Raw genomic sequence first — 22,598 nt, forward strand, 5'->3', positions numbered from 1 at the left:
TTTACATCTATAACTAATATCCTAGAACCATGCAAAGTGCTTGGAGAGTATTTGAGGTGGACTAACATTGGTAGGGATGGTAGAAGTAGTCAAGAGATCGACATCATTAGGTTTTTGGTGTGTATGCATTTGAGATTTAATACACAGTTTTTTCCTTTCTTTGGTATATACACATGTACTTCCTGGGTGGCTGAATCAAGGACAGATAAACCAAGGCCTTTACTTAAAACCATCTCCTTGCTACCATTTGACATGCTAATGAACCTGATTTCTTCTCATGATATGAGACTCCCCTCCCACTGACCCCACAATCTTCTGTGCCAGCTCTGTCCTCCAGTCACCCTACTATCTAACCCCCCAGGGCTGAATGTCCAAAGGTTTTTAGAGCTCTCTCCTTAGAGGTCCTAGCCACTAAGAACACATTAGCTACAAAGAGACAGGTATGTAACTCTGTAAAGTAGTATCATATGTGAACTCCTAAGCCTCCACATTCTGACCTACAATGTGGGCTCACAGGCATGTAAGTACTGGTCTGTGGATCTGCTGTACAGGAAAACAACTACGCAACAGCAGGGCCAGGAATCTGTCATTGGAATACCCTCCAAAGAGGGTATTGCAGCAAAATGTGGTTATTACTGTTCTTAATCTACACTCCCAAACGTGCTTTACATCAGCCCACCTGACTAAGCTTATCACTCTCCTCCCTGAATGTAAAGTTTTTCCCAGCCCATTGCACAGAAGTTTGGAGTCATAATAGGTTGAAATCCCAGCTCCTCCGTTTTCTGGCATAATGAAAACTCTAACCTATCCAAGTTGATGCCTCCATTTCCTTTTCAATAAAATAAAAACACTCAAAGGCACCTAAGCATTGGTGCAGATTAAATGAGAAAATCCATATAACTGTTCACACAGTGCTGCTTAGTAAATATTCACTCCCATCACTATATTTATTTTTTATCACTTACATGTTCTCACAGCTGAATTTTTTTTTCCATTCTCTGAGATCTAACACAAACCCTATTTGCTTTCCAAGATCCCTACAGAACAATAAATATATACTCTCTTCTCCATATTCTTATAACATTTATCTCTTAGAGTATTGTCTTCTTAGTCCTTTCAGGTTGCTATAACAAAATACCTTAGACTGAATGATTTATAACTTTAGAAATGGATTGCTCACGGTTCTGGAGACTGGGAAATCCAAGATCAAGACACCCAAAGATATGACGTCTGGTGAGGGTGGCGCCTCCTGTGGGTTCTCACATGGCAGAAAAGCAGGAAGGGCTAACACATTCCCTTAGTCCCTTGTATAAAGTCACTCATCTAATTTGTGAGAGTGCTGTCCTAGTGACCTCATCAGCTCCCAAAGGTCCCACTCTTAACACTATGACCTCAGTGCTTGGGTTTCAACATGTGAATCTGAGAGGGGCACATACATTCTGACCATAGCAAAGATTTGATCGTGTTCTGAACATTCTATAAGGCAGTGTGCTATAAAAGCCAAGACTTTGAAACCCAACACCCTAAATCTAATCCTAGTTCCTCCATTTACCAGCTTTGCACACTTGAGTATTTAACTTCTCTGCACTTCAGTTTTCTCATCAGGGAAAAAAAAAGGAGTAATAATAGTGCCTATTCTCAAGGGCTGTAAGAATTAATAGATGCAAAGCATTTAGACACCAAGCGGCACATAACAAAGGCCAAGTCAGTGTTTGCCACCATTATTTTATTATCATCCCATAAAACACCCTGCCAAGATGATCAGCCCACATGAGCTTCCCAACAAATGCCAAATTATTTGTTTATAAACATAGTGAGGCACCTATTTAGAGAATGCACAAGCACCATCACAGAACTGGTTCTGCATGGGCCCATCCTACACTGACCCATTTCCTCACAGAAGTAAAAAGGAAGTAATGCTGAGAAGCACCTGCTGTATGTGTGGCTTGCGGTGCCACACAATAAACATTACCTAATTATCTTACCGAGCTCTACCTAGAAACTATTCCCTAAATCAGACGGCATTTTACCACCTCCCCTGCTCACGTCCTACTCTAAGCCATCATCTTCTCCATCTTAGACTACTGCAGAAGCCTCATGGACTGATACCCCTCATTCTTTCTTGACCCCCTTCCCCAACAACAGATTCTGAATACAGGATTTAAATTCATTTTAGAACACAAATTATCTCACTCCTTGGAACATCCCAACTTCATTTTCCTTGGCTTTCCCTCTCCACTGACAGCCATCCCACCAGCCTCAGGCCTGTTTCTTTTTGGTACTGGAAACCTAACCCAAAAGGATGCTTTACCACTGAGCTACATCCCAAGCCCTTTTTGGTTTTTTGAGACGAGGTCTCACTATGTTGTTTAGGGTCCCATTAAGTAGGTGAGGCTGGCCTTAAACTTAAGGTCCCCATGCCTCAGCCTCCCAAGTTACAGGAACTATAGGCATACACCAGGGCAACTGACCTACCTCTTGCCCTCCCATCTCCTTCAGTCTTCATTCCAAACACAAAACTGTGGTCATGGCTCACTCCATCAGTTTAGTAAATCTCTGTTCAACTGTGCCCAAGAGTCCTTCCTTAAACCCCCAAAGCATACAATCATACCTTGTGACTCACTGCTCCTTACCTTTGCTTTAACGGTCTTCAAGGCATTTGTTATAACCTGACATCAGTTCACTGTTCCAAGGGGGCAGATCTTGTCTACTGTGCAATGCTCCAGCCCTTAAGGTTGAGCACCATCAAGTATAAATAGCAAGTGCTCAATACACGCTTATTGAATGACTTCTTCCCAGCTTGGAAGATGCTTTAAAAGGAGAAGTAGAAAGTATACCTAGTTTTAAAAGTCAGCAGTCTGCTAGCAGCCAGAATTCAAGCAGATATCTCCAATCCATTTAACCACTACAAGAGATCCTCAAAGCAGGAGCCGAGTATAGCAGGAGGTCAGCTAGACACATTCAAAACCATTATGGGGCATTTAAAATCTCAAGAGTTGCGACTGCGTTCTCCCACTAATGACTTGAGTAAGGAAAATCACCACAGTGAACCTCTGCCCACCTCTTATCCTGCTGTCCTCCCTCACCAGAAGAGTTGTGCATATCCCTTTGGTTAAGCTGGGAAAGAAACAATTGAAAACCTTAACTTTGAATTAAAACACTTCACTAAGCCACAGGGTCATTCAGCATTCAATGAATGCATTACCTCTGCTAGACTATAACACCTTTTAGAAGAAAAAAGCAAAAGTCTAATTGAATTCTATTATATGTTTAATCCATTTTAAAAACCGCATCATAAAATCAGAAACATAACCTTGGCATGAACAGAATCTGAAAATATGATGAAATAATACACTGAAATAATCATAGAACTGAAAAGAATCTTAGAAAAGAGCTTAAAAAAATTACACTGTTGAATGAATAATGAAACTTTTCAATGTCTTACAATACAAGGCTTACATAGTCTTATAACAATGAAAGTTTATTGTATTCCAGAACATTAGTTACCAATGGAGTAGAACCACCTCCCAGTTGAAATCCAGAAGATGTGGGAAAATGTTGGTCATGATGACTAAGTAGCACCACTAGATAGAAGAGGTAACTTATGACACCCTACAATGATACCCCAAATAGAAACCTCAGGTAAAATTTTTATTCCTCCAATTCTTCTAAATGGCACTGGGCATTACAGATGGTAAAAGAAAACAGCGTCCCTGTCTTCATATACTAATAAACAGAGCATACAGTAGCTAATTCCTTGGAAAATCAGAGGTCTTCATATGGATAACCTCCTGAAATAACTAGATGAGGCCAAAGTCTTACAGAAATCTAGAATATAATCATAATAAACAGTTATAATGGTATTAGTATATCAAGCAAACTCACTTTTTAATATTGAGATATTAACTCTAAGTATTCATAAAGACAACATTCAAGTTTGTTTCCCACAATCAAGCAAAAGAGAAAGTGGTTAAGAGATAATGTACTTGTCATACAACTCCATCCCATAATATAGAGTATAGTGTAAAGGATAAAGGTCAGAACTTCTTATTCACTAACTTACTTACTGTGATAGCATGAGTGCTTAGTCCCGAAAAGCACGCTATTGGTCATTTGACATCCTTCTCCACTAGTGTTCATTCACCAAACTTATTATGTGGCAAACTAAAAACCCTTACAGGAAGCCAAGTTCCCTCAATCTGGGTCTTCTCTCTTAGATGTGGTCACCCACAGACTCTGACCTCCTCTGACTTGTCCTCTACCTTGACCACTACTCCTCCCCCACTCAACAAAGCATATCCATCTGCTTGTATTTTTCCCTCAGGCTTGTATTGCTTGTCATAGTCAATAGTTTGGAAAGTGTTTGCAAGCCATCTGTGCAGGACCTCATGGTATTCTCATGGCTGCATTAGGAGGAAATTCCCAGGTCTAGTCTGATGTCGCACAGTAGAGAAAAAGTGCAGCCCAAATTCTAAGAGTTGGATTCCACAACCTGTGCTGTTAACTCTGATGCCTCCTTATACTTGTAAGACTGATTTAACAATAGGGAGATTATCAAAGACTTCAGAGTTTCCCTTGGCTATATCTTCTATGCAAAAAGCACTTATCTTCCCTAGGGAAATGCTGCTTAAACATACCACACCTTGCAAATTCAAATTTATATACCTTTCAGTCTGTGGGTGTGTCTGTGTAAGTGGTTAACTATGGAAGCCTATATCCATTCCATGTAACTGCCTGCAATTTAAAAGCCTATAACAGATTAATGGATAACATTGTTAAGGTTACTGTATAAGATAATGGCAATACAGAATTTAGGTTATTAAAATGTATTTTTCATCTATAACTGCAAAAGACAGTCGATGCAGGACCAGAGCACAACTGATGCAGTACAACAACACAAAGCCAAAATCAAATAATCAAACAATACCAAAATAAGTGTTCACCGACCACATGAACAGCCAACAGGAGTGGTGAAAAACTGCTGGACTAGGAGAGAGGTTATTGGATATTAAACATACCTGACCAAAATCTGAAAGAACTGACTTTAAATGAAAGGCAAAAGAAGCAATCCATCTCACACAGGCAGATGAATAGATAAACAAAAGTGTGGTCGATACACACACCAGAATCCAAAGGAGCCTTAAAAATTAAACCAAACAGAAATCCTGCTGTAAGATGTCTGAATCTTGAAAACAACATGCTAAGTGAAACTAGCCAGGCACAAAAAGGATAAATTCTGTATTATTTTACACACGTGAGTTATCATAAGTAGTCAAATTCTTAGAAATAGAAAGCAGAATGGTGGTTACCAGGGACAGAGAGGTAGGGCACTGTTGTTTACAGAGCATATAGTTTCAGTCTTGCACGATGAAAAAGTTCTGGAAATGTTTCACAACAGTGTAAATATACTTACCACTACTGAACCGTACACTTAAAAATGGTTAAGATGCCAAATTTTGTGTTTTCTACCTCAACAAAAAGGGGTTGGGGAAAATAGAATAAACTCCCTGTACATACCTGGAATTTTTTCTCTTCTTTTGAGAGCCAAGTCTTAAAAGTGTAGTACCATCACTCCAAGACATTCCCCTGCCTTTTCCATTCCTCCTTAATCTTTCATTAATACCACCCACACAGTAATGTAGATATCACAATGTCTGGATACCAACCCAGGCTTCCCTACTTTTTAAACTGTGTACCTTCATTAAGTTAAGCTTTCCTGAAGGTCAGGTTCCTCATTTGTAAAATGAGGATAATATACCTCAGATCTTGTAAAATTTCTCATGGATTAAACAAGAAAAATATGTAGGGTCTATATAACTGTACCTGACATAAGCAACAAGTGCACAATAAATAATTAATTCATCTGTTATATACAATCCTACACTTGATCACCTTCATATGATATTAATGCTTTTGGTTTGAGTGGCATTCTTCAGATGCACAGTAATGTTCCTTTAAATGAGCACTGGAAGCTCTTCTTCAATAAAACCACAAAGCACTTAACATAGCAGTAAGCATAGTTTTATTAATTTTGTAAAATATAGATGTGGTTAGCATTTTGAGATTGATGGATATACCCAAACACTTTAGACCTAAGATACAAACTTAAGTGATTACCAAGGATTGCAGCTCTGCCACATGCAACCAATGCAGCCTTGGGAAATTCCTTCTTTTGCTGAACCTTACTATTGTCTCCTGAAGGCACGGATGAGAATGTCTACCTAACAGGGCTGTTTTGAGGGTGATACTAGTGAATATGCATAAGGATCTTAGAATGATATCTGGAGAACAATGAATATTTAGTTAGTAGCTGCTAGAATAACTGAGGTTTGCTTTTAAAATAGATTCTAGGAAACATCAGTTTAGGCTTAGATCAAAGAGAAAGGATTATTCCGAGTAATGCTTCTATTATTTTTCTTACTGTGCATCTGAAAAACAACTCTCAAAACCTAGAATTAATATCCATTTGACATCCAAGAGTTCTAATTCCTTTAGTTGGTATGAGAAGTTATTAGTAGCACAGTTAATACCTCGGTTTCAGTGTTTTAGATAATATCTTAATAGTTATGTGCTTGATAATCTCTTAGCTTCAGTAGGTCTTTCTCCTTTCAAGGTGCCCATCTAGATTTTAAGCTCATTAGCTGAGGTTTGGGACTTCTTTTAAATTCTAATGGAGAGATCTTTAAAGTAGAGTCATGATTCTTGGGAACCAAAGGAAGATTTCATCTCCTGGAGTTCTTCCAGGGGCAGAAGAAGGAATGATGAAAGGGAAGGTTAGGTTAAGCTAAGCATGGTTCACTGCAGAGAACTCCCACCTGTGTGCCTTAATACCTGGGCACTTGCTTCTGGATGCCACATCTGTATCCTAACAGCTAAAAGGAGAATCAGATGACTTTGACCTCTTGAACAGAGCATGGGCACAAGTCCTTCAGGATTCTGTCCCACTACATGATATTTTGGACAGAGCTTTAATGTTTAAATTTACTCAGCTGAAAAGGCATAATATTATATTTAAGTACAAGCATTTTTAAATGTACATTCATACTGTGTAACATTTTTGTATGTACACTATATTCCAATTTCAACATTTTAGTACAAATGTAAACTCACAATCTTTCTGACTTTAAGAATCACATTTTTAGACCAACAACCAGATGTTTCAAAATAGCCTACTGTGAACATTTCCTCTCTTTGCATTTATAAATAGCACCCTGACCTCTTTTCCAACTGAATTTGAGGCCTTCCTATTAGTTCAATAATTATTAAAGTTTCTTTTTTCTTATGAAAGTACCTTAACAAATGTCTCCTAACTTGTTGGTCCATTTATTTAGGATTTATTCATTCAATAAATATTTAAGGAACACTACCCACTCCAAGATAATAGTGGGAAATATTTGCAATTCAAGATAACAGTATCTATTATCTCATTTGAGAATAGTGCCAAGGGCTACAAACAAAGTGAAGATACAGTGTCTTCACTGGAAGAGTTTAAAACAAAGGGGTAGATTAGACATGACAAGGAGGAAAGGAAAATGACATGCAAATCAACAATCCATCCTTGACTGCTGAGCACTAGAAGGAAGAATATCAAAACAAAACCAAGCAAAATTTTTTGGAAGAATCTGATGGAGCCCCCCAAAAAAGCACTTAAATCATAGTAACATGAAAAATCAAATTTTGTGACCTTTCTTATGGTTTATGTTTTAGTGGTGTTCTATTTTTAAGCACACAGAGAAGAAGCATCATGCTTCAGGAGTACTTAGGAACTCGAAACCTCTCAAATCAACCCCACGAATATCGAAAAACACTGAGGCATTTCAGAGCTTTGCCAATGGAGTAGTTGATGTACCAGCAAGTGCAGAGGGTTTCAAGATGTATTCATACAAAAAAGTGTTACAGAAGGAGATGCCACCATCTGAAAGTAGAACCAATGACATCAAGGAGTCACACAAGGAGAAGATAAACACTGACAACAGCAAGGAAGCAGAGTGGCTGGGAAGGATTCAGGGTTCCACAAGTAATAAAAGGTGAAGCCGGAATGGCAGGCTGCTGTTAGTTGTGGAGGGCTCAGACCAACAACACAAGGAATGTACACTTCTTGAAGATTGTAGTGACAAAATCTCTGTAGCCCCTCCCACAATCATACCCCAGGAGCCCAGGTCACCTGACAATCAGAATGAAGACCACAATTTCCTTCCACTCTTCTAAAGATCAAACCTCATCCTAAAGCTATGTAATGGAACTAGCTCTGTCCTTTTTGCATTCTATTTTTGTGGCAACCATCAGAACTGACAAATTATCAACCCGTCCCTGGGCATTCTCTCACCTACCCACATATATCTCATATATATAGAGAGAGAAAAATAATTCCTCTACCTCTCACAAGTGCTTTTTAATTCCAAAGCTACTCAACAAAATGACTACTCCAACCCAGAATAGGACCTCTGCTCCCTCTCAATAAAGGGTAAACAAATCAGCTTATGCTGAAACTATAACAAAATTAGAAGAGACTAACATTGAGTAAAGTTTCACTTAAAAAAAAAAAACTACTATTACATATATAAACAGGCCAGCAGTTTTTAAAAATGACTAAAATAATAAACCATCTGGCAGAAAAAAATTAAGATGGCATCCCTTAGCCTCTATTTTCACATCTATCCCATTTGGTCAAAGTACTGTAATTCTGCACCTAATTAATACTTTATAAGGAATTCCAAAAATGTCTATAGTTTAGTATACAGAAAAGTTGGGTCCAATAAATGAGTCAATAAATAAATGGGGTATAGGGGAAACATGTTAAAAGAAGGCATTAAAGCAATGACTATCATTGATACTCAGCATTTTTATAGTCACTTTCACCAAACTTTGAGTTGGAAGGAAGTGGGTTAGAAAGTTAAAAAACAAAGAGAAAAATCCCTTCTTTGATATCACAAAGTCTACAACCCGGAGTCTGAGGTAGGTTTCAAAAACTTGAGTTTCGCCATGCTAATGTAAAAAATTCCTAAGCAAACTACAATTCATTATAATCCTGTTCTGTATATAACCGCAGTAACTAAGAGCAGTTAAATCTGCAAAGTATTCATTGGATACCTATGAGCACCACTGTAAGTACTTGTGATATTTTAAAAAAAAATGAATTTGTTTTTAAATGTACCGTCAGCTTCTCCTTTCAGACAATCCATATAAAATCTGAAAGGATAACAGAGGAAGGAAAAAATACAAACACACGCACATACACATAAATAAGTTTTAACAAGCCACTGGACTTACCCTCTGGGTACATTTTAATTTAAAGAAATCTTTGATTACTGACAAATCAATCTATATAAAATCCTCTTGGTGTTAAGACCCACCTTAAATGTGTGTGTTAAATATCTGTTTGGGGAAAAGCCAGAGAATTATTTCCATTTTAGCTCTAACCTACTTCCATGACCCAATTTTTTTCTTTTTAAAACACTGTTAACAGTGGAATGTCATGAGATTTTTCCTTCCATAATTCTTTTTCAAGTGTATGAAAGTCATAAGTGAGAATTCAGAGGTATTTTTTTTCCTTAAAAAAGTTAGCTTCCTTTTTAAAACACCCATAACTTCACCTTCCAATTACTTATGGGCAACGTTCCATAGATTTGAGCTGGTGTAGAGTGCTTAAGTGCAGGGGAATCAATACTAAGCTTGTAAGCACAATATTATTATTGGTAATAACAATGACATCCAATTAAATGTACTTTTAAAAATAGCTTATTTTCAATACACTGAAAAAGAAAAAAAAAAACCCAAAGGATATATTCCACTGAGCAGCCTACTTCAAGGGCAAGCTTACAAAAGAATAAAAAAAAAAAAAAAAAAAAAAGTTGCCCTCACCATACAAATCTGCAACAACCCTAGGATGTCATTCTTCCACACTAACATAATTGTCTTGTATTTTTCTGATTATCAAAGGCTATAGTTCACAATATAATTCACTAAGCCTTCCCCCAAATCAAAATAACTTCAGATCAACACAAGGAGGTGGGTCAAGTGTCCAAGAAAACAAGCCAAAGCGAAATAAAATAAAAACTTACTTTAATAAATAGGATGGACACCAATTCTCCCAAGAGAACTGTCTCCAAAAAGTAAAGGAGAAATATCAATCTAGTAAAGCACTCCCTACAGGTCCCCGTGAAAGGAGTTGGGTTCAGGCAGGTGGAGGCCTGAATGATTGTAATTAATTAACAGGCCTGTTGTTTTAAAGTGTATGACAAGCAGTGTGTGGGGGAGCACAGAGACCAGGTCAAAGTCATTATCTATACCGAGAAAATAACTTGGTGCCTGAAACTCCCTACAGCTCCCTTTTATAGGAAGGCGGGGGGAATGGAGGGGCAGTCTAGTTGTCTATCTGGATTGTCACCCGACCGGGTCAAATCCCAGAAGTGAGTGGAGTTTTTGTATCACTTACCGGCTTCTGGTTTCCTTTTAGACTCCCACGCGCAGGAGCAAAAATCCAAAGATCAGAAACCAGAGCTGAGCACTTTGCGCTCTGGAAATTTACCCAAAGAAGTGCCGAAAAGCCCTGGCCCATCCTAAAGCTGTCCTCCCACCCCGGGTCCGAGCCACACCAGCCCGACCCACCACCGTCCCCGGGTACTCGCCTTGGCCGCCGAGCTCCGTAAACGAGGCGAGGCGGAGCTGGGGAACCCCAACACGGGCGTCTGTCCCTGCCCGGGACGCTCGCTCCTCACTCTGCCCCCGGCGCGGGGCTTCCTCCTTCGCAGTCTCTGCCGGCTGCCCGCAGCCGCGTCTGCTGCCCGGCGGCGGCCGCGCGGGCGGCGCTGTTACTCCGGCCCGCGCGCCGCGGCCGCCGCACCTGGAGGCGGAGAGCGCAGCGAGCGCGGGCCGCGGAACTTCGCGCAGCTCCGGAAGCGCCGAGCCCGCCGCCGGCGCCCTGCCCAGGTGCTCCCGCGCCGCGCCTCCACGGCTTCCTCCTGGCCCGCGGGGGCGGGGAGTCGGCGCCCCGCGCGGGGGCAGCCCGAGCTCAGTGGCGGGGGCCGCCGAGCCGGCAGCCCTGGTTCCGCAGCATAGTTGAGCGACTGACTCAGTCCGCCGCGACTTGGCCGCGCCTGACACCCTCGCCACCTGGCGCACCTAGGCCCGGAGTCGCCCGGCCGGGCTGGCGATGCTGCGAGGGTGCGTCCCTGAGCCCAAAGCGACGCGGGCATTACCACCCTCCCGGGAGGGAGATGCTGCAACCCTTTCCCGGCTCCTGCGGGCCAGTTGGTTTGTCTGTGCGCAGTAATGGGGGATTGATTGTCAAATGGGCGGAACCTCGCGGCAACTGGTTATTAATATTACTCTACTTACTAAGTACTTTCCCATGCACCTCAGCATTTCCCACACTGAAGACTCATCTGGTGGCTAATTTCCCCAGGCTGCTGCTTGGTAAATTTGCCTTTAGTTGGCCCAGGAATCAGTATTATTTAGGAAGACCGCGGTATATTTAGGCTGAACCTATTATATAAGATTCTTTCTCACGTCATCCCTACTGGGAAGAGATTGATATTCCCATTTTCTAGTTGAGAAACTGAACAACTTGCCCAAGTAGCCATAGTTTTAAGCAGATAACAGTAAGTTTCAATATAGATCTGAATTCTTTTCCCTGAGGAATACAGGCTCACCCCTGCTTTTTGAAATTCGTCTTTCTTTTATTTTTCCCCTGGAGGGGAGGAGAGAGAGATTATTAGATCCTATCCCGGAAGGACTTTTCCTCTCTGAGTCAGACATTGATACTCTGTTCTTTGATGTAATGTGAAGGAAGAAAAAAAAAAAATCTCAGAAAACCCTTATGGACTCCAAATATTGAAGAGTCTGTAAAAGCGAATTGTTTGCAAAACCGCTCATAGAACAACTCCTTATTTTTAGGTTTTGCTTTTCTTTTCTTTTCCCCGGTTCTTCTTCTTTTTCTTCTTCTCTTTTTAGTAAACATCTCTCCAGAGAGTGTACCTGAAGTTCTCCCTTAAAAGGTGAAATCTTACCTCCCCCCATCCACCCACCTGTTGATGGAAGTGAAGCAATTAGGGAAAGTGCAGACCTTATTATGAAAATGAGATAATTGGTGAAGTCCAGAGTGTAGGAGGCTTCCCAGGAGGCCAGGCTCCAGGGAGTTTTCAAGTCATCATCTGCATTTTTATTGCCCATCAAACGGGCAGTCCTTCCCTGGGGAGACTCTAGCAGCTAAGGCCTGCTAGAGAGCTACCAAATCTGTTTCCTTTGAGCCAAATACTTAATAGCAAGCCCCATTTCTGCCAGGCAAGACTTCTTGACATTTTTTAAACCTCAAGAATTGCCTTTTTCTTTGGATTCTTATTGCATTTATAACAGGAATTTCACTTATGTGGCTCCTTCCTGGGTTCATCTTAGGTTAATCATCTTGTTTTTGTTTGTTCTGTTGTTGTTTTCTCTTTCTCCCTGTGAGTTCTCACATACTTCTCCTGTATTTTTATCTTTGTAAGCCATCTTAAATCCTCTCTGAACAAGGTAGGCTATAAATAAACAAAAATTATTACATCAGGTATGGTGTCTCAGAGGTCACACACTGCTGGGTCCTACTTTTCTTGGGAGATTTTATAAACTAATTGGGACTTTGTGCCTCTTTGTAATAATATCTTCATTACTTGATTAGCATTTAATTATTCATTGTTTTAAAAGTTACTGATCGCTAACCATTTGAAGATACAATGGATAGCAGATAAATACACTCTGGATTTAGTGTTCTTCTAAGGGGAAATGAAGGTATGAGTTGTAAGGCACATAAATGATTTAATAACAGCTCTGGGACATAAAAGAAAAACAGTACTCTCCCTTTATATATATATATATTGTTTATAAGTTGATGAATCTCAATATATGAAGAAAAATAAAATGTCAGAGAAAAGATGGTGAGAGGCTGCCTTTTACTAACTGCTTATTAATCACCAAATCTCTAGCCAAATAGCTAATATAAATTCCATATATATGCAACAACTGTATGAGTTGAAATTTTTTTCCTAATTTTATAAATGCAGGCTTAATTGAAATTTAAAGAGGTAAGATAGTTAATAGTGGGTAAATGGAACACATTTAGACTATATAAATTATTTAGCAGCCCTCACAGTGAGATATTCAGGATACAATATACACAAGAAAACAGATTTTATATAAGAATTAAGATATGTTCACTGTCAAGCGATTGGGGTATATATTCCCAGTAATTTCCATCTAAACTGAAATTATTCCAAACTGAGCTACTCTCACCCCTGGTTCCTAGACTTTTAGTAAGAGATAATATAAAGCTGCCTTGCCTGCTTTTATGACTTTGATGCTCAGACCCCTGTACCCAGAAGGTACTCTGCCAATGAGAGAGGCTTACAGAGAATACACTCTTCCCTCCTCCCCACTCTCTTGTCTCTCCCTCCTTCTCTCCTTCCCCTTTTCCTTAACCTCCTGGGGCTGACACCATTGGGCACTTAGGTGCCAGCTACCATTCTAAACTGTTTGCTTATAAGAATTCATTTAACGATCTCAACAGCTCCTTGAAGAGATGGTGTTGCTATCCCCTTATAGGAAACTTGAGGGAAAGAGAAGTTAACTCTTATCAGTCAACCTCTTAGGACCAGGACCATAGGAGGTAGAATGTCCAACCCAGTCTCTCCCAGGATGTGTCCTCTGCACTACATTGTCTCAGGGAAAGCAAATAGTGCTAGGCTTTGGAAAGGCCTGTGCTCAGAATGGAGCCTCATCATTAGAAGTCTGTGGCATTTCGGGTAAACTTGTTAATTTAACTGGTCCTGAATTTCCCACATTTTTTTTGTTTGTTTTGTTCCTCCCCACCCTACATAATCAGGCAGTACTAATACCTATGAGAACTTAAAGTGATTATACATGTAAAGCACTAAGTAAAAAAGCAACCTCCTGGGCTGGGGTTGTGGCTCAGTGGTGGAGTGCTTGCCTAGCATGTGTGAGGCACTGGGTTCGATCCTCAGCACCACATAAAAATAAATAAATAAAACAAAGGTATTGTGTCCATCTACAAAAAAAAAAAAAAAAAAATTTAAAAGCAACCTCCCTTGCATTAGTTCTATTCTCTTTTCTCTATTCTTCAAGACTACAAATCCCATGTCCTTCCTGAACATTTCCAAATCTTTGATGCCCAGAATCATTCACACAGCAGAATTTGAAGTAACTCTTTATTTTCTCTAAAAGAAAATGCTGTATTTTTGCCAGATAACATATTAGAGCTTTATAGGAAATAGACAAATCTCTCTTCAACTCATCAGTTTAAATAAAAGTATATGTTTACTTACAAATAATGTGTTTTCCACTCATACTTTATAATTTTATTCAAATTTGAATATACAAATTTGACATCAATGACTTCATCACTAGGGTTAAATTTTGAATCATCATCTGCTTTTTTTGTTTTTCTTCCCCCATATGCTATCTAATCCATATTTTTCAATCCTATTCCCTGGGATCAACCTCCCCAATAAAGTTTTCACATATAAGTTTTCTATCTCGGGCTGTGCTGTCTGAAGGCTTTGCCTAAGATATATTTTCTTCATGTTTTGTATTATTTATTTGCTCATTAGCTCATTCTCTATATTAGATTCAAGTCCCTTTTTTGTCTATTTAGCCTAGAAGTGGGTAAATCCTTTTTAAATTTTTAATTGACAAAAACTATATGTATTTATCATGTAGGGCATGCTATTTTTTAATATGTGCACATTGTAGAATGGCTAATCAAGCTAATTAACATATATATTACCTCATTCTTTGTGTGAAGAAAGCACTTCTATTAGCAATTTTCAACACATTGGTATCAGTTGTAGTCACTATGTTGCAGGACAGATTCTTAGAATTCACTCTTTTTAATTTGCATCTGGTATCCTGTGACTATTATCTCCCCAAATCTCTGGTAACCACCCTCCTACTCAATACTTGTGAGTTGGACATTTTTAGATTCCACACATGAAAACATGCAGTATTAGTTTTTCTGTGCCTGGCTTATTTCACTTACTGTACTGTTTTCCAAGTTACTCCTTTTTTTTTTTTTTTTTTTTAAGGTGGAATAGTATTTCTTTGTGTTCATATAGCACATCTTCTTTATTCATTTATTGACAAGTTGATTCTATATCTTGGCTATAGTGAACAGTGTTGCAATGAACATGGGGATACAGATGTCTCTTTAATGTATTGACTTCATCTCCTTTGGATATTTATCCAGTGGTGGTATTGCTGGATCAGATTGTGGTTCCATTTTTAATTTTCTGAGGACTTTTCATCCTGTTTTCTATAATGGCTTTACCAATTGACATTTCCACACACAGGGTACTTCAGTTCCTTTTCTGCACATCCTTTTCCAACACTTAGGTTGTTTTGATAATAGCCATTATTCTTTTAATCTACAGTTCTCTGATGATTAGTCATGTTGAGCATTTTTTCATATGCTTCTTGGCCATTTATGTGTCCTTTTTTGAGAAATAGATATTCAGATAGTTCAATTGGATTCTTCATGGTCTTACATGTAAATTCTTATAACAGGCATTACGGCACATTACAGACATGTTTAATCCTCTCAATAGGGCTGAGAAGTAACTACTATCATTAGCTCCTTTTTAGTCAATGAAGGAATGGAAAGATTACTTTATCTAAGAACTTACAAGCAGTAAATAAAGGAGACAGGGCTGAAACCCACATGATTAGAGCTGTAATACTGTAGACAATGCTTTAAAAGTTCTGACCTAAAGGAACTTAGGTTCTTTTCTGATGCCTAATTTTGAGGGGGGGGCATGATGTGCCATACATTCTGAACTATGTGTTGCTCTTTCCTGGGTTGTGCTCTTGCTCTTGGTCTTCACTATTGGTTGAGGACCCTTGTCTGCCGCCTGGCATGTTTGCTACAGAGAAGCTCTTTTCATTACTGTTTGTATTCCCTCAAGTACCCAACAGAGAGCCTTGGGTAAGTATTTGTTTTATTAAGTAAAATACTTATATTCACTAGCTTGGCTCCTTGTGGGACTTGGCTACAAGTTACATGAGTTTCTTTGAAAGTTTTATTAACTCTTTCTCACCACAAGAAAACCAGTGACTAGTTTTCCATAGGTCTTCCCAGGTTACTATGGATGTAGGAGCAGTGTAGAGTAGCCAGTTAATTCAGTAATTGATCTTCAGGTGATGGCATCGTGTAAATAATTTACTTTAAAGTATGTAAGTTTTCAAATATCATTAAAAAATGTAAGTTTTCAATATCAGAAAGCAAAGTCAAGAAAAATATAAACATACGCTTTCCTCTATAACTAACATTTCAGAAACTCAGGCACAAGAAATGAAAGTATTGCATTGATACCAATATATAAATTTTTTCTTCTGAAATGGGGATTCATCTCAAAGTGGACTGCCAAGGGCAGTGGTCCTGCTCTGATCGCCCTTGTTCACATTCTCTTGAACTCCATCAGAGGTTTATGTTGTCATCACTTCATTCACGTCCTTGCATTGACAATGCTACATATATTGAGCCTCATTGTCTCATAAGTCTCTTCAAAAGTATTACACTAGGTTTCTCTTGAACAGCAAGGAAGCAGAGCAGATAGTTGACAAACCTCCATGTCCAAGAAAGTCTCAAAGAACATTTTCATATACAAACATAATAGAAGTTCTAAGTGCTTGCTAAACACTGTGGCAAAGTTGAGGACACAGTGTTTCTCCCTCTCAGTAGAATAAAAATTATCCTTATAGGAAATGAAGAAAAATTGCATTTAGAAATTAACATTCTGTCATTTCTGCTACATAAAACTCTAATTTTATTGTTCTTTGGGGGGAAAAACATTCTTAAGGAAAAATAATTCGTAAGAGACATCCCAGAAGACATAACAAATATTGCGCAGTGGGTTCACAGATGAAATACATTTACTGGGTGTAAAAATCACTGCTTCTGCAGTCAATTATTCTTACATATATAGTTGAGTTTGCAAAACATATCAAAAATTCTTTTTCTGTGTGCTGCAGCTTGAAAATGCACTGAGGCATATTTTCTCTTTTCTACGAATTCTACACTTATAATTAATAATCAACTTTCAAAGCTCTTCATCAAGAAAAAAAAGGAGGAATTAATAGAAGCAAAAGATAGGGAGGTAGAGATACAAAAGCAATAGCTAGAAATAGATTTCTTGTGAACCAGTGAAACTAAACTGTGAGAAAATGCATTTGAAAAGCACTGAATATTATCTATATAAAAGGTACATTTAATACAAGAAAAGGACAGAGGACAAGTTGTACCACAAGACAACTGTCAAAAATGAAGTTCACAAAATAGCAGTCTGTAGGTAACAGAAAAGCAGGAAGTCCATAGTATGTTTTAGGTCACATAGAGTTCAGTAATTTTTAATTGGTTTTTAAAACTTAGATCTTACATTAAAGTATGGGTTTTTAGCTTTTCTTTAAAAAGCCAGAAGTTCTGACAGCACTAAACCAGCACTCACAGGAACCTCAACAGATTAGAAAACATTTGGGTAGGACACTTCCTCTTTGCTTTGTTCTAGTCCCTACACACCCTCTTTCTCCTTGAGGTTTTGACTCAGAAACTGTGGAAGTTGCAACTATGGGATATTCTCTGAAACTGTTATCAGTTAAAGACTAGCTTGCCTTGAACAAGCTTCTGGAATTCTAAAATGGAAATGTTAGAAATATACAACCCAGATAATAAACCTCCCACGAAATAAGACTTTAATCTGAGGAAGCAGTAGCAATACAGTCATCACAAGTTCTTAAATAGCTACTGTGTTCTCAAAATAAGTCAAATAACATGAAACACTACCCAGATGTTATTCATTCAACTAATTTTTATAGGTGTTTTAAGATTTGATAAACCACACACACACAGAGGTCATCAGAGTAAATAGAGTTCACTATTTTCTTGGAACTTACATTATCATAGCTCCCCAATAATAACACTGACTTATATACATGTGTACATAATATATATGTGTGTATGTGTATGTTCCATGTATATGCACATTAATAGAGTATATATTATAGATATATACTCCATAGTATATCTATGCATACATATGTGAATGTATATATTGATACGTTTATAGCATATACAGGCATGACTATGTTTAAATCACATGAATTTGCTAGTATTTGTTTCTAACCTTAAAAATAGTCTTTGTGTATGCTTTAAATTAATAAATTTAAATGGGGAAGTAGAAAGTGCTTTTTCCCTATTCCCAGTCTTTTGTTCACATGGAGGGAGTTTTAATTCCCAGTCTCTCTTTGCCCCATCACACCCCACCTCATGCATTGTGCCCCATGATAGAGGAGGAGCCTATTTATTTGGTCCATTTGGAAGGAAGCACTGGCCACGTAAGCCCTACTCTTTCATCCCCACTTTCTCACTGTGTGTCAGGAAGCCAGAATTCTGAGTTGCTTCTCCCAGCTATATGACCTATGAGAAGTGTGAATCTTTCCACAGGCTGACATGTTGTCTAAAATAATAAAAGTAATACTTACGTCCTCATCTGTTTCCTTTTCATCTTTCCATTCATTTCAAACCAAGTATCGAATTTGTGGTACTAGGAACAAACACCATTCTATGCTAAAGATAAGTAAGGAAAGGAAATGCTTTTCAATTGGTGAAGGAAAAAAGTCTTTTTTAAAACAAGTGACATTTAGACTGAGAAGTAAAAAATGGGTAGGAGTGAGCTATGTGTTGCTGTGCACGCATGGGGGAGGGCAGACATTTGTTCCAAGCAAAGAAGAACGTTCATAAAATCTCAGAAGCAGCAAAAAACAGGAACTTCAGAGGAACTGAAAGAAGGTTTTTAGTTACACAGTGAAAAAAAGCAGAGCAGAACAAGATGAAGTTAGCTAGAAAGGTTGCTACCACATGTAGGGCCTTATTGGCTATGTCTAGGGTTTGGGATGTTATCAGAAAAGCAATAGAGCATTATTGAAGGCATTAAAGGGGGAAGAACATAATCTTATGTCCTTATTTTATATAGTATTCAAATCAACCCTTGATTGAAAGTATAATTATTATGACCATATTTCAACTGAATAAATTGAGATGCAGAGAAATTAGGTTGCAAACATATGATTCCAGGGATCACCCTGTTAACCACTCTACTATTCCATCTGAAGAAAGGAGTTTCACAGTCTAATGTGCAGAAATATGTGCATTTATAGACAAAAACTTAAAAAATAATACATATGGACAATTCACCAGCTTTTTGAAGTGTATATTAGGTTTGTATTTGTATTTCAATAACTGTAGAAAATCCGGTGAATTCATACTTCCAGTTTCTGCAGTAAAATTCTAAAAGGAAGATTCATAATTTTTTTCTTTTTTAATGTGAGGTGCCTCTTTCATGTTATATAAACAAATTCAGTATTTGTCCCCAACCCGAGTAGTTAAAAAATAGATTGGAGGAAAGGGAACCGATGATAAGAAAGTCTCAGCACTTCATGAAAAAGATTTGGCAGATTTGAGAGTGGAGATAGTTACCCAGTTACTTTCTTTGTACCTGAGAGTGCCAGAAGTTGACATGTGGCTTAAAATTTCATTGGTCATTGACTTCATGTTCAGTTTGTACTTTGGCTACTAGTAACTTGGATGCTAGCTCTGTCTTTTATTCTTTAGACAGCAAAGATCCATGTATCTTGTTTCTATGTCTGAAAGGTAATCTTCCCAGTTTCTTTAAAATACATTTTTTTTTTTTTGGAAAAAATAGCTTTCTGCCATTTGATCATTTTTCTGTGTGTGAGAATACAACATGCCATTTCAGTTCTGCTGAACAGCAGGTGCAGACCTTCAAAGACCTATCTTACAAGTTTGCATTTCCTTTACTCCACATGGCTTCCGTGGCATCCTGTGTCACAGTTTTGTATTCTTTCCTCTGGAAACTCTCATACCCACACTGCTGCAAATTCAGTCTGGTTTAGCAACCAGAAAACACAGTCTCTGCCCAGTAGGTTTTGCAAGTGTTTTAAGAAACCATGGTAGTCATGCCTGACTGAACTGTTCTTTCTTTTCGCTCATAAAGGAACTACTGCTCATGCATTCATTCAGCCACAAATACTTGCTTTTTCAATACAGTTTCTAGGGCACTAAACAACAACAAAAAAAGATTGTTGGTTTTCATTCATGTCCAGCAAAGCAAGAAAATAAAACAGCACAGGAATCAGTCACTTGTCTTAATGCTCTGGGCGGAGACAATTTTTAAAGAAGTAATAATATTTTTGGAAAAGGACATCAATTTAATTCCTTAGATTATCTTCATAAAGTACAGAATACACTTCTAATATAAAGCAAATCATTTCAACAATTATCAGATGGGTACATATTCAAACAGCAGAATTCATTGGGGACAACTAAATATTAAAATCTTTTTAGTCTTTCTTTAAGTTTCTTTTCCAAACTATGTTTTGAACTTACTCTTCCCCTGACCCTGAATGACATATGGAACAGATGCCCTAGATTTTTCTGAACAGTGCCAATGACATAAACAGTCTAATTTATGTGATAAAAATGTGCAGGGCTGGGGATATAGCTCAGTTAGTAGAGTGCTTGCCTTGCATGCACAAGGCCCTGGGTGCAATTTCCAGCACCATTAGGAAAAAAAAAAAAGTGCAGTGCTATCTAGCATACAAGACTAATTCTAATGCAGTCCATTGAGTATAAAGCATTCTGTGCTCCATCAGCCCCAAATCCCTCAAGCCTGCTTCAGGTCTGAAACCTCCTTTGGGGTGTTTAGTGGGATGGGGAGGGCTAAACATTTTCTTTTCAGGTACTCAGCTCCTCCTCATCCACTGATTTCTCAAGGGTCAGGTCAAGGAAAAAGGGAGATGGAGAAGGAAGGGTGGCCTCTTAAGTGGTAGATGAGGTAGTAATTTCCTGGCTCTTTCTCTCCTAGTTCTCATCTCCTCAATCCCTATTGTGGTTGGGACTCTAACTGCTGCTCCTGAGATACTGCCAATACTCCCTCTCAGGCAGCAGTTTTGATGCCCCTTTTGGGTCCCTTTTGAGTTTTTTCATTTAATAAACTAAGTGCTTCCAGAGGCCTATGTCAAACTTTACTCACACTCTCTGGGGCCTCTAGCAAAGTTCAGGCTAACATTTACTTCAGATGGAGGATCTGTTATCCTGCCTTCTTCAAAACTGAACTTCAAAACTGCTTTCCACACTACATCTGACATGGCCAAGAATAATAGACAAGATTCTCTGGCCAAGTACATAATTTTGTAGGCATGAATTAGAAAAAGAACAGGATGCTACACCAACAGAATGGGAGTCTTTCATTATTGCAAGTATGCATACATGTATGTACCTGTGAGTAGTTGTATTTGTAAAACACTACCCATGTTCATAAGCATTGGTTTATATTTATTAAATACTCCCCACATGCAAGCCCAGTGTGCAAAATTTTCTCTTCATCTCACTATAACTATATTAGATTTTATAATTGGCCTTTTTTGATAGTGAGTATTCCTAAAAGTCTAAGAGTTTAAGTAACTTGTCCATGATCGTGTACTTTGTGAACAGTAAGGTTGGAACTCAAGCCTAATACCATTGTTGGATGCAGAAGTCTAGCTCACTGTAATTACTACATCAGCCCATCTCCCTGCAGGACAGAGTGTTATTAGCTTAAGTGGTGACTTGCATCCATAGCCAACCTTTGTCCAGATAACAGACTTTAACACTGGCTTTCATCTCTGTTACTGATAGAAATCTTCCACTGAATAAGGTGTATCCTGGGTACAAGCCTATACACGATTATAATCATCTCATTGAATAATATGAAACTACCACAAAAGCCTAGGTTTCCAAGTATTACATCCACTCTCTCACACATCTTTTCCCAAATTCAATCAATAATACAGTCAACAATATCTGATTCAAATTTCTGTTACCAGTTAATGAAATTTATTGTTTATTTAGTTATGATTTCTAGGAGTCTAGCTATGCATTTCAAATTTCAATTTATAGGTTCTTTGTGGCATCTTTGAGCATTAAAAATAATTTTATTACCCATAATAGGTCACAAGGGGAAAAAATGGAGTTGGTCAATTAAATTATCAAACAGGTCAGCAACAAACCACATTAGTATAATGGTAAATTCAAAGAAAGTGCTTTGCTAAATAGGCAAGATACGATGTCAAAACCTTGAAAAACTTAAGGTTCTTGACTTTTATACCTACAGGGAGCTCAGTGACAAGGTAGAATATAGAAATAAGCCAGAAATGGGCCTGAGCACAGGCTCTGGGAATGGTCATTATTTTAATGCATAGTGTGGAAATAAGTTTAAGGAAACCAGGCCTGATGCCAAGTATCTACAGTTCCAGCTATTTAGGAGATTGAGGCAAGAGATTCCAGTTCAAGTCTAGCCTGGGCAACATAGTAAGACACTGTCTCAAAATCAAATAGCATACAACAAAATTTTAAAAGGGCTATGGATATGTCTTAGTGGTGAAACTCTTGCCTAGCATGCACAAGGCCCAGGGTTCATTCAATCCCGGTACCAGTAAATAAAGGAATAAAGAAAGAATGAGCTTTAAGGGAGAGAGAGAGACAGAGTCAAAAAAATATT

General features: G+C 38.4%; 1 protein-coding gene across 1 annotated transcript in view; it reads right to left on the reverse strand.

Moving 5' to 3' along the window:
• The window catches only part of ARAP2 (ArfGAP with RhoGAP domain, ankyrin repeat and PH domain 2), a 188,698-nt gene extending 177,560 nt beyond the window's left edge, over positions 1-11,138 (reverse strand). The window contains exon 1 of the mRNA XM_081303707.1: positions 10,629-11,138. The gene's annotated coding sequence lies outside the window, so the exon portion shown is untranslated. The remainder of the gene's footprint in view (positions 1-10,628) is intronic.
• Between the last annotated feature and the right edge of the window lie 11,460 nt (positions 11,139-22,598).

The sequence above is a fragment of the Spermophilus citellus genome (genome assembly GCF_964194105.1).
Source record: "Spermophilus citellus genome assembly, chromosome: 8".
NCBI lineage: Eukaryota > Metazoa > Chordata > Mammalia > Rodentia > Sciuridae > Spermophilus > Spermophilus citellus.